Below are 18,992 nucleotides of genomic sequence, written 5' to 3' on the forward strand. Positions count from 1 at the left end.
CCCTGACGAAGACCGAGACAGCTCCTGGTCTACCATCTCTCTGAATCTGGCGATCTGGTCTGGAGACATGTGTGCGAAGATGTCATGTAACTCCTCATCGCTCATCCCTCGACTCATCCTGAAAATGTCACCTGCACAGACAAAAAATGATGTTAGAATAATCAAGAGAAATCATACAAAGCACAGTAATATAAAGCATTTAAAAAAGATCTCACTTAAAATGCATATCTTATGTACCCTTATAAGCGATTGGTCAACGAATTGAGTAAGTGGATGCTCCAAGTATGAAGTATCCTATGGTCCCATGTTAATCTCCTGACACAACTCCACATACACTGGAAGGTCGATAGACATGTCACCACAAAATAATGAGTCCACCTCGTTCTCAAAGAATTCTTGGACTCCTATATTTCCATCATTGTTAGCCGATGCTGGCTCCAAGCTTTCGACGGCCTCCACCCCTTGCAATATCGACCCCTCTATTTGCATATTATCTTCATCTATGCTCGAAACATCGCTTTGATCATATACTCTCGCACTTCGGGGTGTTGAAGGTATAACATACCACCATCGAGGTTGTCCGGGGTTTGGATAGAAGATTACCTATTCACAAACACGTATAAGAGAGTTCAAACCATTGTGACATAAACCATGTCGTAATACAATTAGCAATCAAATGAGTCCATGCACCTGTTCACAATGGGCCGGCAACACAAAGGTGTCGCGCAAATCCGTCCATTTTTTTTCGGAATCTATTTCGAGAAATCCAGATGGACTTCGTTGAGCTGTTGCTCCACCTCCTCCAAGTACCACTTTGAACCACTGCACATCGAATAGTATCATGGAGAAGCTACGATAATCCACCGTAACAATACTTTGCAAGTTCCCAAAATACTCCATCTCATCCACAACCGTGTTTGGATCCGTTGCTCGTCGTCGGCTCTCTTGCTCGAACCTTGCCATGATACCATAGTCCATTGTGAAGCGCATTTTGTCAATACGCTCCACACGAAAATGCCGTCTGCATGACCACGCTTCACTATATATTTTGTATTGTACATTGAAACACTAAAATTAGATATCGCATATAAAATTTAGATACGACGGATTCTAAACCCCTCATCACCTTTGGACTACATCCCCTCGAGAATTCCCACTCCTCCATTGAGACCTCTGTCCCTTCGCGAGACACTGCGGCCAAAGCTCCATGCAACCATCGCGTTGACATAAACCGGGGCATCTCCTCCATGCCTTTGGGATATCGAATCGGTCGATGACGCGTACTACGTCAGAATTCAGCTCGCGCTTTCTCTCGATCTTGCCTAGTGATCTGGTACTTAGCCAGCCACGTCTCCATAGAGGCATGGTGCAACATACAAAAGCAATTCACTTTCTCTTCCATTGAGGCATCCATTATTTTTTCTACCCCATTTCCAACCACCACATCTCCAGTCAGTCTATCATCGTCCTTCAGCGCGACCATAGTATTTCATTGTCTGGTTCCACCGTTGGTAGCCATTATGAAATATGCACTAGCACCTCAGACACCAACCAACCTTCGGACATGCTACCTTCTAGCCAAGCTCGTTGTCGCACAAAGCCTTTCAGGATTTTCATGAAGCGCTCCAAGAAGAACATCCATCGCATATGGACAGGTCCAGCAATCTCCACTTCATCCACAAGATGCACAAGAAGGTAGATTTGTAGCGTGAAAAAAATATCATTTGATAATAGGGATCTTATTCTACTCTATTCCATAAAATTCCATAAACAAAAGCTGAAACAATGAGGCATTGGGACCATTTTGTGTCCATGTAATTAGCAGGGTAGGAAATGTGGAGCTTGAAACCTTAGATGGCCAACACATTGGTGACTTCAATGGTAGCAAGATTAAGAAATAATACCCATCTAGACATCCCTTGAATGATCCTCCCATGGTCAATATCGGCAACCCCTTGTTTTATGCGGAAGAAACCTTCTACGAAGAGTTTGAGCAACACCATATGCTAACACCCTCTAAACTTCATCAAGCACTCATAGATGTTAGGTCAATTACCATTATCAACATAAAACTAGATGATGACCCCCTAATCTTAGCCACATACCTTTGCATTCACCTCATCACTACTCAATTAGTGTTGGCAGACGCTCTTGTCAACAAAGGATTGGACTACAACACCCTTGTTTATTGCTTCTACTAGAGAAAACTAGGGTAGCTACAATTGTAGCCCATGGGAGCAAAGTTTGACCCTTATAAAGGATGGCCCTATTCCTTATTGAGCCACTGTAAATTAATGGTCACCATTGAGACTAAGAGCATCCTAATCCTATTCCATTTTCTCCCAAAAACTGAAGGAGTTAGTACCGAAATTCCCTTGGGATGTACTTTCAAATTCCAAACCAACTACAATGTCAATTATATTGACAACTGCATTCACTTACAGGTGGCAAACACACTAGTACTTACTACCTTTTCCTCCAAGGAAGCACACCCTAACTTCACGTAGACTTGTCCCACTTCTCACTCTAGGCCACTACCCACAACCCTGCCATTGTTGACCCAAGATCAAGCCCACAAGAGGCCCCATGTCAACATTCCATCGTAAAGGAAGTGAAGCCTAAAGCTCCTCCCTCGCTGCTCCAGCTCTTGCACCACAAAAACATGAGCAAAGGCAACCATGCTAATGCCACTAGCCTCGTCATAAATAGCGCATCACACGAAAATGGATCCCAAAAGCTCTCCTAAAAGCATAAGGGTATTATGTAGGTTTTCACAAACTTTGGCTACCCAAATTTCCCATGCTCTCCATAAAGTGGCAGCTCTGACTACATCCACAGCATCTAAAGTCACCATGACTACTAGCTATAGTTTCATGCCGAGCTTGTGTGCCAAACTCATAACCAAGATTAGGGTACCCTCAACCTCTTCTCTCCCTACCCCACCCTTCCCATCTTCTCACTCCATCCAAGATAGATCTATCTACCAATCCTCCGACCTGACCACATACTAAAGCAATGACCATCCACCAATGAGATCCTTATCAATGTCTACAAACTTCTCCCCTATAGTATGAGCAAGTATAGGTCTCCTTCCGTAGTAGCTTGAAGAGTGCCATGATAATGCCACTCTATTTTACAAAATGGCTAAGGATTTGCCTAGGCTCATAAAAAGCCCACCATTGATTGCTTTTTGCAATTGGACTCCATGTTTGACACCTTTGCTAAACTATTTATAATGCTAGATTTAGGATTGACCGATAGTAACATGTTGTTGCTTGCTTCTCAATGGCACCCTACATGGGAGGAACATGAGCACCTTCCCTGCAAAAGTCACATAATCTTGGACCAAATCGCTCAAGAGATACCACAAAAGTAGTTAAAAGCTTATTGAATCCTTTCTTCTTATGTACCAACTATAATCCTCAAAGGCTACTGTGTCATCAATAATTTATGACAACTTTGTAGCTTGATCACTTGCTTCCTAAACAAATGGTGTATATTTTCCATGAGGCTGCCACATTAGGAAGCAAAGTGGTCACCACTATTGAATACAAAAACATTGTTAGTCTTTTGAAATATGACCTGACATACAATGAGACCTCTTTATTGTGGGGAATCATTGGGTCTCGTGTGCTACGATTCCAAAAGAGCTACTATATCACTCACTCTTCCACAAGCTAATGACTGAGGAAGACCTCCACACTGTGGGAGTGCACCTCATAGAACATGTAAGATACCATGTGAGTTCAAAAGAAATGGTATTTTATTTAGTAAAATTTATAGGATTGTGTTTAAAAATGGTATTTTTAATTAAAACTTTAAAAATACATAAGTTTAGTATAGTAAAAGGGATCATTTTATGGCCTTATAGCATATAAAGAAAGGGTATTTCTTTGAATGCAAATTATATAGATGATTTCTTATAGATACATCCCTCAAGGCTCCACATCACTAGTTGATTCAATGGACCTTCACTCTTGGATGACCTCATGCCATATGTTTTGTGATTTACTAGTCCGCTCGACCTGCTGATGTAGATGCTCTTGCCGACCTAGAGGTGCAAACCCAACTTTCATGAACGACGTCTAATGGATTTTGGAACCTTTCCCATTGTATAATAAACCACTCTTTCAATTGTGCATATCAATAAAACTATAAACCTTAAAAAATAAAAACATTCTGCACACACTGTGACCTTCTCTTCCAAGCCAATCTCAGGGGGGTCACTCATGAATATATGTATATATAATGTGAGTTCAAAGTAAGGGGTTTTTAAAATACCATTTTTATATATTTTTTACATACATAAGGATGTCATATAAAGGGGTTACTTACAAATTGAATAGAAAAGGGTTGTATTTTATTCAAAAAAAAATTACAGATTAGGATATTTATAAATAAGCCATGAACACACGTTATATAGAGAATATATATATAGTGAACCCCCCGAGAAGCCAATAAGCTTGATTCTATTTTGCAAGGGCGGGAGGGAGACCAAAGACACAAAGTTCTCAAGATCTTTACAACTGTTAATCCTCAGATGAACAAGGTGAAAAATATGGAAAATCTAAAGCGGAAGATAGGTCCAAGAAAAAAGTGAAACGAAAGATGAAGGCATGCCAAGAAAAATATGGAAGCACAAGAAGTGCAGAAAAGTCCTAAATCAAGGAGAAAGGTGCACAAGAAAAAGTGCAACTCGATACTTTTGTAAAAGAGTGTAAGGTGCACCATAATTTATTTTAAGAGCACCGGACTCTCACATGTGCAAATTGTAAAGGTAGATGGGCAGTAGGAAGGAAGCTAGGAAGATAGGATGACAATGGAAAAAAGGGCCTAGGCCATGATCAGCCATGTAAAAAAGGGGATAAGGGGATGACTTCCCAAAAGGGATTTATGGTTTTGTATATAAAGTTAAAAAGTGAATGAGAAGCTCATTCTTATATGTGGCCAAAAGTAGCTCTCATCATCATCATCATCATCATCTTCTTCTTCATCTTCTTATTCTTCTTCTTGCTTGCTTGAGCTTGTGCTTGAGAGAGGGAGTGTGAGAGTGTGAGGGAGTAAGTGTGTGAGGGTGAGGGACCATGGTGGAGAAGCTCTCCATCTTCTCCTCTCTTCTTCTCTTGTCTTGCTCACGGAAATGGAGCTTGGAGCATGAAGCTTGAGGTTCAAGGTCTCTTGAAGCTTGCACTTGGATCTTGGAGCTACCAGAGTGCTCAGGAGAGGAGGCAACTTGATCGGGCATAGAGGTAAGCTCGCTACACTTGTAGAGAGAGATAGCGCGTTGGCTATGTGAGAGATAGCCATTAGTGCTTGGCTTGGAACGCTTGAAACAATAAGCAGTTCGTGGGACTTGGTGGTTGTGCGTGAGCTCGTCGCCTCTACATTTTGGTTCTATTGCTTGGACCAATGGATTCAAGCCTTGAGTGCTTGCACGCTCTGAATCGAGTATTGAAGTAGGGTTTTCCCCGAACTGGTGCTTAAGCTAGATAGGTAGGAAGCGAGGGAGTTTAAAGAGGTATTCAATCTCCTTAGCAAGTAAGTTTTTGGTTTTTTGGATTTGGAAAGGTAGGTTGGAGTAGTGTAGGTATTTGCTTTGTGATTTGGATGCATTAGGATAGGAAAAACAAAGAAATAAAAGAAAAATAGGCATTAGGGTTTCTGTTGTCATAACAAGGCAAGAGGATTTGATTTGTTTGTTGATTTTTATTTTGGAGTATATTTGCTATTCTAGGTATATACAATCCTTCATTAGGGTCTATTCTTATATTTTAGAAGTTTGTGTGACCCCTCATAACCAAAATCATTAGAATCGAGTTGATTTTTGACATCTCTAAAAACTCATCCATAGGAATCAGACACTGTTACCAGAGTCTGCTCAAATGGTCAGATTCCCAAAATTGGACGGTCCGATTTTCGGACTTGAACCAACCAATCATGTCTGATCGGCGGACATACCCTATTTGATTTTAAAAATCGGACATACCAGAATTAGATGTACGAAAATTGTACGAAAATCGGACATCCCATAATTGGGCACGAAAGTTGGACCATGTAGAATCGAACACCTATCAAATTGGATGTCCAATTCCTAGAATCCGATGCACGAAAATCAGACCACTTGGATCGTACCAACCCAAAATCGAACGTCCAATTCTAATAATTGGACTCCTGAGAAACAAACCTCTCAGAATCGGATAGAAAATTGTCAAAATCAAATAGGTGAATAGAATACAAATTTGACACATCTAACCCCTTAAAACTGATCCAAAGGCCATATAGAGTTGAAAGCACATCATAGACTTATCACTGGGCTGAAATCTAGAGCTAGTTCAAAACTTGGCTACGAATGGTCCTTCAAATCACACATGGTATTTAGCGTAACGGCCCTGTGGGCCGAGGAAACTACCCCCCATCCCCCCCCTTTGCACCTCCCCCAAGTAGGTTGGAGAGAAAACACACACTGTGATAGGTCCTCCAAATTAGATCCTAGTGTAGTAATGGCTCTACACAAGCATAGATTCTCACTTGCAAAACATAAAGTAAAAGCCCATACCCAAACAAAGACAATCAGAGACCCTAGAATCTCAATGGGCCAATCTAGCCAACAAGGGAAAAAAGGCCACACTAGAAAAACATGTATAGGTTGCATTCGGACTGCATCTAGTCAAAGCGAAATGCAACAACATCAAGCTACGACTGCGAGGATGAACATGATAGTCTTGACGATAAATGCACCTTGAACAACACTGCACAGATGACCCAAGACATCATTAGAGAATCCACATTTGGTTGTGTAGTTGGGGACTTAGAGGCATGTATCAAAAGGCTTGAATTTATAAGCCAAGACCTGGAAGATGAAGACATAGTGCTGCCTGCTTATCTTAGGGTTAAACTCACCACAAAAAGAGAGCATAGTGTCGATGCTCTCATCAATGAAGGAGCATATTTTAATATCTTGACCTATGAAGTATGGATTGTACTAGGCCAACCAGAGCTCACACAACCTAATGCAACTCTTAGTCCTTACGGGGGACACCCACAAGCACTTATAAGGAAGTGCAAAATATTTTTAACTATTGAAGCTAAAAGCTTGCCCATCCTATTCCATGTTCCTCCAAATAGTGCTAATTGTGAAAAGGAGATCCTCCTAGGAAAACCCTTCAAAATGGCGACGAAGTGTGAGGCCAATTATGTAGCACAGAGGATACACTTGACACTACTAGGTGTGAGGGTAATCACAACCTTTAGTAAGGGTGACCTCATTAAACCTCATAGAAAAGACAAGAAACATTCTGACATACCAGCCAAGCCTAGTAACGAGAGCAAGGACTTATTGAAAGAGTTGATACAAGCACATGTTGAACATAGAGAACCAGTGAGCAAGGCCATGCTTGAAAGAAGAAGGTCCGGAGACAATACCAATGATAGACTTTGGACTTATAAATATCGTAGAAGACCACAAAAGAAGCCCAAGCCTTATAGATGAAGGTGTCAATGGAGAGCCAACACAATGTCGCGATGGACATCCAAAGCATTGCTACGTGCTCAAGGGTATTATGCAAGTAACCAATGGATTTGGGTACCAAAAACCCTGCTCAACCACCTCTATCAGCTGACGGCTAGATCATATCAAAAGCGCAGAAGCACAGGAGGAAATCTAAATGAAAATCCAAGTCTCGAGCCAACAACATTGGAGTGATTGAGCCCCTCATGATTGAAATCAAGAAACCAAACGTGACTATTCGAAAGGTAGATCCTCATCCTAGAGTGCTTAACAAGCAGATATCAGATATAAATGTCGAGCGTGCACAAAGACCACTAGTGCCCAAGGAGCCTTTGACTTCCCAAGAGGATGATGAGCACCACAGGTACAATGCTGCTCATGATAAGGTTGATTGCTCAACAAAGCAAATGACTGAATCGTCTGATAGCCACAAGCAAATCTTCCAACCAGAGTGCCAAAGCCCACCTAGAAGTCCCAAATCTCCTACACCCTCTTTTCCTAAACAGACTCAAGAAGCACAACAGTAGTCATCAAGTACAGTTGCTCAATCCCAATCTCTATCTCTATCTAAGCTTTCAAATGTCCAAGATGCAGGATATGACATCACCCTTAGCTCTCAGCTGAAGGGTATGCCTGTGCAATCCTCCATGTTGACTAGCTCAATCTACAAAAGTGAATGCGCAAAGGGCAAAAAAATACATGACCACTTCTTATCTGCCTAAGGACTTGACACCAAAGTCTACCAAAAGTAGCCAGTCCACTGAACTAGATGTTACTACTTCCAGCTAGGAATTGCTGCCAATGCAATCGAATGAGGGGCTAAACAGAGGGGAATTAGGTGAAGAGCTAGACTCTCCAAAAAGAGAGGCAGTTGTACCCTCACAACCTAGCGAGGTGGTTCAATAGGCTGTGGCTATGTCCCATAAGGACATGCGAAAAAAAGAGTCTTTAAAGTTTACATCTCCATTGCCCAATAAAAAGAGGAGAAAACAACAAAAACAATAGCAATTGCAAGTGGCTATAGATGCCAAGAAGATTAAGAACAAGAGTGCTGAAGAGCTAAAGAATAAATCATCGAGTCCACCCATGAATGAATCCATTGCCATCTCTCCTAATAGTGGTGAAACCTCAAACACATCCGTGTGTTCTGATAAGTCAAAACAACCATTACCATCAATGGTTGCTCTCAACACTCAATCCACTGACAACAAAACTTACATTGACCAATCAAGAGTGGATAGAACACTGTCACAATAGGTTGAAAAAACTATACCAGTCACATCCAAGGAGAACCATGATACAATAGCAGCAAAGCCTTAGGAGGAGAAACATGAAAATCACGAGGATATGAGCAATCCTAGCAGTGACCAATCTTGCTCATCTAGGCCTAAGCCCCCAGCTACGTTGAAGCCTAGTTAAACTCCCAGAACTTTACATGAGATAGCAATCAAGCAAGCCCTCATTGAACATAGAAGTGTCAGAGAGTGCTTGACTGAGTTGGATGCTAAACTCAAATTATTTGCACGTGCCTACGTCCTTGCAGACATGGGCACATTCCCTAGGGAGTAGCTTGAGGAATATTTGGCATATCCTCTATCCTAGGAAAAGCAAGAATATCTTAATAAGTACTATGACAAACTCCTATATGAATGCATGCAACTCATCTTTGACAAGGAATTCGACGAACTGTACTTAACTGTGACATTCAACAAAGCACTTTGCCCCAAACCTCTTAGAGATAGAGAAACTAAAGTAACAATCAGAGGCTCAAAGTCAATTTGAAAAACATTGGTTTTAAAACCTTGCTACAATGGACTAACTTGGAGCCCAAATTATGACAATCTCAGAGGAGCGATTGGCCAAATGCTATATGGATGTTAGGAGAGGATCATGAAACCACTAAAGCAACTCATGCTTCCAAAGGTTGACGAGTGTCACTCCACCTATATAATGGGTGCTCATCACTACATATAAAAAGAGAAAATTTAATGGTAAGAGTATCTTTAAGTATAATGTACAATTGAATTTTCACAAAACAAAGTATAATATATTTTGAAAATCCATAAGTCAATTGCTTAACCTAAGTGGTATGACCAAAACCTTGCATGGCTAGAGTCAATGGAAAAGGGGCCCTACTAGAGATGACACTCAAGAAAAGTGAGTATTATCCAAAATTACTTTACAAAAAAAATCTTATCTTGTAGCCATGGGGGATCTCTCAAGATGACCTCAGATTCAACTCGAGAGCAAGTTTGTCTTCTTAATAGCAAACTTGCTTAAAGCTATGGAAGCACCTTTTCTTGCTATGGTAGCATCTTTTCTTATCGTCATTAAGGCCTATTAGTATCAAAGGAAAAAATCTAGTTCACAAGATGATAGACTTTTGGTAATCATAATAGACTGGAATTGAGAAGTGGTAGATATTATCAATGTGTATGGTTACAACAATGATAGGATGAGGAGAAAATTTTGGGGATCTCTATGCAACTTGGGAATTAATAAGGCCCTCATAGAAGGTGACCGAAACAACAATGATGTACTAAGCTAGGGTATTGGAGGTCCATTTCAATGATGGGGAATGTGTACAAGGTCTTCACTAAGGTGCTAGCTAGAAGGCTAGCTTTGTGATGGAGAGGTATATTAGTCAATACTAATATGGGCTCATAAAGGGAAGATCCATATTCAAAAAGGTGTTAAATATCATATTGAATAGTGAATGGGCCAATATCTCTAAACAAAAAGAAGTTTATCTCTCGGGGGATGTATGCATAAGAAATCATTTGTATAACACATGTTAAAAAGGTATTAAGAAATACCCTTTTTTAAATATGTAATAAGACCATAAAATGACCCCTTTTACTTTACCAAACTTACCAATGTTTTTCAAATTGTAATTAAAAACCCCCTTTTGTAAACATAATTCTATAAATTTTGCTAAACAAAATACCCTTTCTTTTGAACTCACATGGTATCTCACTTAAAATTTTCATATTTCCAATGCTTTCATTTTGTTTGCCCATCATCTATTGGAATCAAACATTACAAAAGGCCTAACACTCCTTACTTGGAAGCTTTTTGTGGGGCAAGTGGAGAAAGCTAAGATACACATCTTTGGTTAGCATGGATTTCTTGGGAAATGATGGGTTGCAAGTTGATGAACGTTAGCATGGATTGCCAAATACAAGGCATGGGCTAATGAGCTACCACACAAACCAATGGCTATAATTTTTTCCATATGTTTCCATATAGCAAATACATATGGGTATAAAAGTATAATTGGAGTATGGTTCAACCCTTGGGGTTGAATCATATGTGGCCCTAATCTTATAAGAAAATATAAATTGCATCCATTTAACTTTAGAAGGAAAATTGCATCAAATGGATATTAATGGAAAACTTCAAAATGACTATTCATGAATCATAAAAGAGTCCAAACTCCAAATTTTCAAGTATATTCCATAGGCCAATTGTTAAAGAATTAGAGACAATTCTAATACATAGATGAATCATGTGATAGATTGAATTAACATGAGTATGCTGTTATTAATCCAAGGTTTAAGACATCAATACACAACAATTTCCAATTAAATCATGCAAAAAAATGAAAAGACATGCATCCAAAAGTCAAAACTATAGTTTTGTTAATGTAAAACAAATCCCATTTGTGAAAGAGAGAGATACTTGCTAGCTATTGTACTCACAAAACATGTGTGTCTACCCAATCCTTGCTCCACTCCATGAGAGAGAGAGAGAGAGAGAGAGAGAGAGAGAGAGAGAGAGAGAGAGAGAGAGAGAGAGAGAGAGAGAGAGAGAGAGAGAGAGAGAGATGTGTGTGTGTGTGTGTGAATAAAGGGTGACACAACTTACAATAAGATTTTCTAACAGAGAGTGGTCACTCGTGCGTTGAAATTGAAAAACGTGGCACAAGAAATAATCTTTCATTTGCAAATATCTCTAGACACATCACAAAGCCATGTGTATGTGTGGTCAACTTTGCATCATGTATTTGACCTTTACTTGCGTTGCATATGTGATGCCCATAATTTTGGTTGCATCTGCAATGTATTCCCACTAATTTTGGCTACATATCACTCTAGCCCCTAATCGCTTCTACTGCATAGTCATGACGTGGTAGAGCTTTCATGCTCCTAATGCCTTGTTGAAAATATTTGCAACTTTATCCTCCAAAGTACTGATATAAATCAAGTCAATATCAACTCCAAAACCCACTCTCGTGGATCTCTATGTATTTGGTTGATCTCGGGGGGCGGGGGGGGGGGGGGGGGGGAGTCACTCATGAATATATGTATATATAACGTGAGTTCAAAATAAGGGGTTTTTAAAACACCATTTTTATAAAAAATTTACATACAGAAGGGTGTCATATAAAGGGGTTACTTAGAGATTGAATAGAAAAGGGTTGTTTTTAATTCAAGAAAAATTCATAGATTAGAATATTTATAAATAGGCCATGAATGCACGTTATATAGAGAATATATATATAGTGAACCCCTCGAGTGGTTGATGCACAATATACTAGGTTCCTAGCCAACTAAATACTAGTAAGGTTATCGTAGTAGATGATATTCTTCTTGTCTACATATAGCCCCAAATCACCAACAAGTAGTATGCATAGCCAAGCTACCTCATGTTGCAAATGTATCATCCTTGTACTCTACCTCAATACTAGTGGATGCAAGTGTATGATATTTCCTACTACTCCAAGTAACACCAATACTCCTTACGAAAAACATAAATCCACTGGTAGATTTCCTATTTGAAATACTACTAGCAAAAATTTGCATTAGTGTAACCATGCAAGTCTAATGGTATACTTATAGCATAGAACAAGGTATAATCAAGTATAGATCACATAGCAAATGTGCCCTACATTACATCCAAATGCAGCTTTTATAGAACTTTCACAAACTAACTCTTTAAACCAAATGTGTAGTTTAGGTCTGACCTAGTGATTATCAAATAGATAAGGCTACCCAAAATCTTTCTACACATAACGACACCATCAATCAAGCCATCTCTTATGTACTAAGATTTTCATTAATATCTAGAATTGTAGAAATAGGCTTATAATCGACCATATCATACTTTTTAAGCATACTATCTCAATAATAGCCATGTCCCCTTTGGAGTCCTAATTATCTTAGAAAATAGTACAACTCTTTCAAATCCTTTATTTCAAACTCACACTTGTCTCACTGTCACTCAATAATCAAGTCATCTACATATATATCTCTTAAGGATTAAATTACACATGTAAGAACCTTAGTATTTATGCTTATGTATGGTTTAATGTAAAACAACCCTTTACCTTCCCCAAAAAGGTGGGTATCTAGTTGTAACCCATCATGATTCTTGCCTTTTGAGTTATGTTATGAAACATTTAGGGCAACATATGTTTTGTGCTATAGATGTTGACTTGAAATGCCAATCCCCTAAACATTCATTGATATTCTCTACTATTTTTCGATTCAAAAAATATGTAGGGCGAAATTTAGTTATCTCTATGTATTCAAGTTATGGATCAAAATTTTTGTCTTGTTTATTTAAGATGTTGGATAAGTAAGGCTATTACACTTTGGCAATCCTACCTATTTCATAGTGCAATTTTCTCATGATTTAGGCATCAAGCTTGGAGGAAGGGAATTTTCAGGAAGAATAGCCTATGGAATGGCAATTATGATTTATATGACAATTTGGATAGGTAGCATTTATGTCAAGGCAAGACCCTCATCACACGGATTGGATGGTTACAAGAGCTCCTGCTTTGAAATTGAGAGAGTATTTACAATGAGAGGCTCAACATCTCTTGTTTGAAGCAAAAATCGAAGTGCAAGTTGAAGAAGGGGTATGGGAGGATGAACCAATACCAAAGGACATTACAGATACAAATGTATCAAGAGGAGAGGTTAATCCTGAATTAGAGGTGGACATACAAACCCCTTTTGATGATTTTTTGGAGAAGCATATGTGATATCCTTTTGGTGGAACCTATACTCTTTGGATCACCTACACAATGATGATTAGTACTCAATCCTTTAGGCATTAGAATCACACCAAGAAGGATATCTCAACAAGAGTCTCAAAACCCAAAGTTTGAGCATCTAGATTTTCAGGTGGAAAGAAAGAGAAAGAAGGAGAACCTGAATTACCATGTTGCTCAATTTGAGATAGATGGATAGCTAGTGGATTTGGCCAACTATATACAGATTAGGTTAAGAAACAAAAATTTGTATCCATGCTTCAAGACAAGGAAATGGAATAAATATTAGTAAATCGTGCTTCTATAATTGATAATCAATCTCAAGAAATGCAAATTTCTTATTTTATTAAGGGTTTGAAGAATTGTAACCTAATGATACCCTAGACACTTTAGCCAAAGCTATTGTAAGAGTTAAGAGAAAACTTGGAGCTAGATGGTCTAATAAATGAAAGAATGTGGATTTTTTAGATTCAAATGAGGATTCTAATAGTGAAATAATGAAGAAGAGAGGGAGTTTGAATTGGAGTTTGGAGATTAATCAAGTGATTTAGAGTATGGGAGTAATAGAGGAAAACACAAGAGAAAGAGAAAAATAGGTTTATGCAAGGATGGTAAAAGGAGTAAGAAGCAAGAAAAGGACAAGAACAATAAGAGGATTGCATATAGTAAATAAGATAGAAAAATTAAGCAAAAACTCAAAGACCTGGGAATGATTGATAAAAAAAGGAAAGGGAAGTTTTGTGAAATATGTTAGAGAAGTGGGCATGAAAAAATAAGGTGTTCATATAACCCTAATGTTTGAGCAAGATAGTAAGTACTAGTCATGTAGCATAGGGTAAGGATGGCACGACAAACTATAGTAGATTAGATCATTCATGACATAGTACCTTATTAAGGACCCTTTGGGGGACTAAGAAGAATTCCAATTAGACAAATGTGATGTACTTTTCTTGAATAATAGCAAAAAGCACAATCAAGAGCATGCAATTATTGTGGAGATTAAGAACACTTTGCACAACCCAACTATGAACTATGAGTAAGGCACATGACTGAGAGAGGAATGCCAATATTAAGAAACCAAAACAACAAAAGACATGTAGGAACACCTCATCAACAACATCCACCTATTTGAGTACTAGTAGACTTGATTGAGTTACCTAACCAAAATGATCAAAAGATAGTATTCTAAAGAAGTATGGTCTACTCTAAGAGAGAATAGCTAGAAAGTTTAAGAATATTAAATGGATGACAAAATATTGGATAAAATAAATGTGGCTAGTTTGCATATGCAATATGATTGCTCCAACACTATTAAAGTTTAAGATTGTCATGTATAGCAATCACTAGAAGTTAGGCCCAAAAGAAATTGGATTGGGACAAGCAAGAAAATGCTAGGAAATGGCTACTAAGAAAGTTAATAAGTTGCAAAATGAGGCACGAAAGGCATTACTTGGAAACTTTGATGGTGATGAATGGCAAGAAAGCTAGACTCTTGATCAAGAAAATGATCAACTTGAAGATACATGTTTAGGAAATTTGTAAGAAGGAGATTATTACGAGTTTTCAAATGTATTACCAAGGTGCTTTTTTATTAGTTTGTAGACCTAATTCGATCCGATTTATTCTTCACCTTATAAACACATTTGTAATTTGTAGCTTTCCTATCTAAGCTCTGGAGGAAGAAGTGGATAGCAAAACAAAGGTTGTAGCAATTCTAGTATTTTATATCATTATTGTGGCAAAATAGATCATATTACAGCCCATTGTTATGCTAACAAGGATGATATCCACAGTGATAAATTATAGAAAGAAAACTATGTGTCATCTTCACAACTGAATGAAGACAAAAATGAGCATTTGTTTGCTATATAACATATGATGAATGTTAATATAGAAAAGAGACACATGATGATGTATGGTATGTTGATTTAGCTGTCGTTGCTCTCCTGAGCAAACCACTAAGACCCACGGACCGCTTATTGCTTCAAGTGTTTCAAGTCGAAAGCTATGTCTACCTCTCACATAGTTGTGCACACTCTTCCATACACTAATGTAGTGAGCTTACCTTTGAATCCGATCAAGTATCTCCTCCCACGAATCCATTAATAGCTCCATGATTCAAGATGTGCCCTCAAGCAAAGTCCATATGCAAGCTCTGAGTTTCGACCTCCATAGCCATGTGTGCAAGAAGGGGACCAGAAGATGATGATGAAGAGAAGAGAAGAAGAGCTTCTCCACGGTTCCTCACTCTCTCACACATACACACACTCTCTCCTCTCTCACACTCCCTCTCTCATATAGAAGAAGGAAGAAAGACCAAGAAGCAAGAAGAAAACAAGTTTAGCCACATACAAGAATGAGCTTTTTTATTAATTTCTTGACTTTTATACATGCCTTTATAACACCATATTGGGGAATATGGGAATTTCTTATAAGTTTGGGACACATGGTCAAATCTTTGGATTTGTCATAACTTGAATACTATAACTCCAAATCGAGCACTCTATAGCTCAATATATTCCATTTTTCAAACACTTTCCAATGATAAATCACATCATATGATTTTGAAAAACTTATAGGCATGTTATCAAAGTGCCACCTTTTTAGTATTCAAAAAATAAGAATTGGAAGATATGACCTATTTACGTTTATGGAATGTGCTCTTGTGCAAAAGCATGCATGCTGATAGATTTTTTTAAAAAGCATATGTCTATATAGTGTTTATGAAATGAGGGGGAGTGTTTATGAAATTAGGGGGAGTGCATTGAGAAAAACATGCTACGATGGCACTATTATTATAAAGAGTTGATAAAAATAAGATATCGGTAGGATATCGGTGGCTAAATCGAGGAGGGTCTATCCTTGTTTTTCTTCGAGGGGGGCTTTTACGGCAAAGAAGAGTCCGTCTTCCCGATAGTAGTCACTGCTCAGGGTTATCAGCCCCATTGAGTGATAGATCGTGGAGTCTGGAGACAAGAGGAAGCCGACATCTGTGTATTCGAGGTGGCCAACATGCTCACTGCTCAGTCATATTCAAAAACCTGATTACTAAAGAAGGAGCACGTCGTCTTTATCAAGGGAAACCAGGTCGACTGAGAAGTAGCTTGATAGTCAATATTTTATGTAGTGTTGAAGAGACCTGCAGCAGCCGCAATCTTAGTACTGGTAGCATCTTTGTCATCAGCAGCGAGCTGAAAGCCGTGTTCGTTGTGGACGCTGTGGGGCTGTCGATTGATCAGCATCAATTTTAGGAGGCGAGGGGGTTTGTCTACATGTTCTGGACGGAATGTCGAGAGTCGAGACTACAGATGCAGGGATATGAATCGTTAATGATTGGGCATTTTTCCCATGTTCAAAGGATTGTTTGGCTGTTATAGATCAGGGTGATCGGTGGCCGTGTTTTTGGCGTGTTTGTATGAGGGCAAATTTTCAGAGGACGAGCGGGTCATCACTAATTCAAACTATTGCAAGACTGTAACGTAAGTGCAGCTGCTTATTATTGTGATTAGGGGGGCTGACACTGCTACGCCCTGATCAGAGGGGAGGCGTTATAGTGACGCAATCCGTACTTTTGGCAAGGTTGACAACAAGGAGAGAGATGCAGAGAATTTGGGTAGCTACAGCCTACAAGAGAAGCCGGGGCCTGGGACTGCAGCAAATTAGTGGTAGCCAGCTTGACGAAAAGGAGCAAGACGTCTGCAACCGAGATAATACCCTTCTTCCTCTCCATATGTGAAATTCTCTAATACTTTCCTAATGCATTCATTCCATATGTAAAATTCTCTAATACTTTCGTAATGAATGTAAGAGAGAGGACAGGAGAGAGAGAAAGAGGAGAGAGAAGTGCAAGAAGAGAGAGAAATACTATAGAGAGAAGAGAGAAGAAGAGAGAAAGAGGGTGACGAGGAGAGAGAAAGACTAGGAGGAGTAGAGAGAGAAAGACAAGAAGAGGAGAGAGAAATGGTTGGCAGCCATGGAAGGACAGGAGAGAAGATGAAGAAGGTGAAATGACATATGTATATTCATAAAATGGTACCATGCCAGTGTCCTTCACACCTTTTATACCTAGGTCAGTGTGACACTAGGTATTTTCCTCCATTATAATCCATCCCTGCTTGGATGTTTTTATCCCAAAAACAAAGAAAGGAGGGACTTATTACATGGGTAAGAAAATTGTAGTGGAGAGGATATGGGACTTTATGCAGGTGTACAAAGATACTACAATCTTCAAATCTTCATATGGTAGGTTATATATATGGCTGCAGACATACTATCAGATGCATACATCAATTGTGGAACCATAGGATGATGACTTGATGCATTATTATGCAATCATGAATTGCAACCTGATAGAATAACCATGCTGTCCTGCAAACCCTGCTGTAGAAAAACTGCCATAAGTTTGGGTAGGCTGAACCAAACCAAGCATTTAATAGCTCTTTAGAAAGCTCTTTTAGTGTACTATCAGAGCTGATGTAAGTGGTACATATTTATAAGCAATTCAGAATTTTAAAGAGCTAAAAACAAAGAGTTGGCAGGAAGTAGACTACAGTGAAACAAGCCACTTAACTTGCATCCTTTGCATCTAAAGATCATCATGAAGATATGAGGATTAGCCAAGATGCTTACTGACCTACATAGAGTTTTTAACACTCTTTTGTCCACTCGGATCAAAGGAAAAAGTGACATCACTGCCATGCATCGAATCATTGTCCTCCAAGACATAGATGTCATCATCCATCAAATCATATATATGTGCCCCTTGGGCCACAAAATCATAAGCAACTGAACCAAATACTGCATGATATGCATAACCTTCCTCATGCTAATGATCTTCCTCATGCTAGTCATGATCTTCATGATCCACTATGTCATCCACTTGTTCGTCTTCCTCTTCATTGTTCTCATCATCAAGTTCAGAACATCGGTAGCATAGCCCTTGAGCATGCAGTCGTCTTATATCAGTATGGGTGAGAAGCTTTCCTCAAGTAACATCATGCTATCCCCAATGATGCTCATGCTACTCACGTACATAAGCATGCTGCTCATAGGAACCATGTTGTTGTCCATAGGGACAATGTGGTTGAGCATATGCATTTGCTTCCACTGATGTTTGCTGCTCACATACATAAGCACGCTGCTCATAGAAACCATGTTGTCGTCCTGATGCCAGGAGGCATATTTCACGGTGGATTCCGTGCCACGGTGGATTCCGTAAACTTTGATGACCGGGGCTCATACACAAAGTGGATTCTTTGTGCGAGAAGTTGATGGGGACGCCTATCCTTTTCGAGCGTTTCATTAATTTAGTGTGTACATGGGGATTCCATAGCGGGTGATTCCGCAAAATGCATATTAAATTAATAAACGTTTATGAGTTTAGAGTGCGCACTCGTAATAAATTAAGGTTAGGATTTATTTCTAACTAGTTGATTTATTTATGTAGCTGAAGACTGTTAGGTATTCACTTTTGTCGATTTAATT

The sequence above is a fragment of the Lygodium microphyllum genome, chromosome 10, assembly GCF_053477565.2.
Source record: "Lygodium microphyllum isolate KBCC chromosome 10, Lygodium_microphyllum_v1.1.10, whole genome shotgun sequence".
NCBI classification, from domain to species: Eukaryota; Viridiplantae; Streptophyta; class Polypodiopsida; order Schizaeales; family Lygodiaceae; genus Lygodium; species Lygodium microphyllum.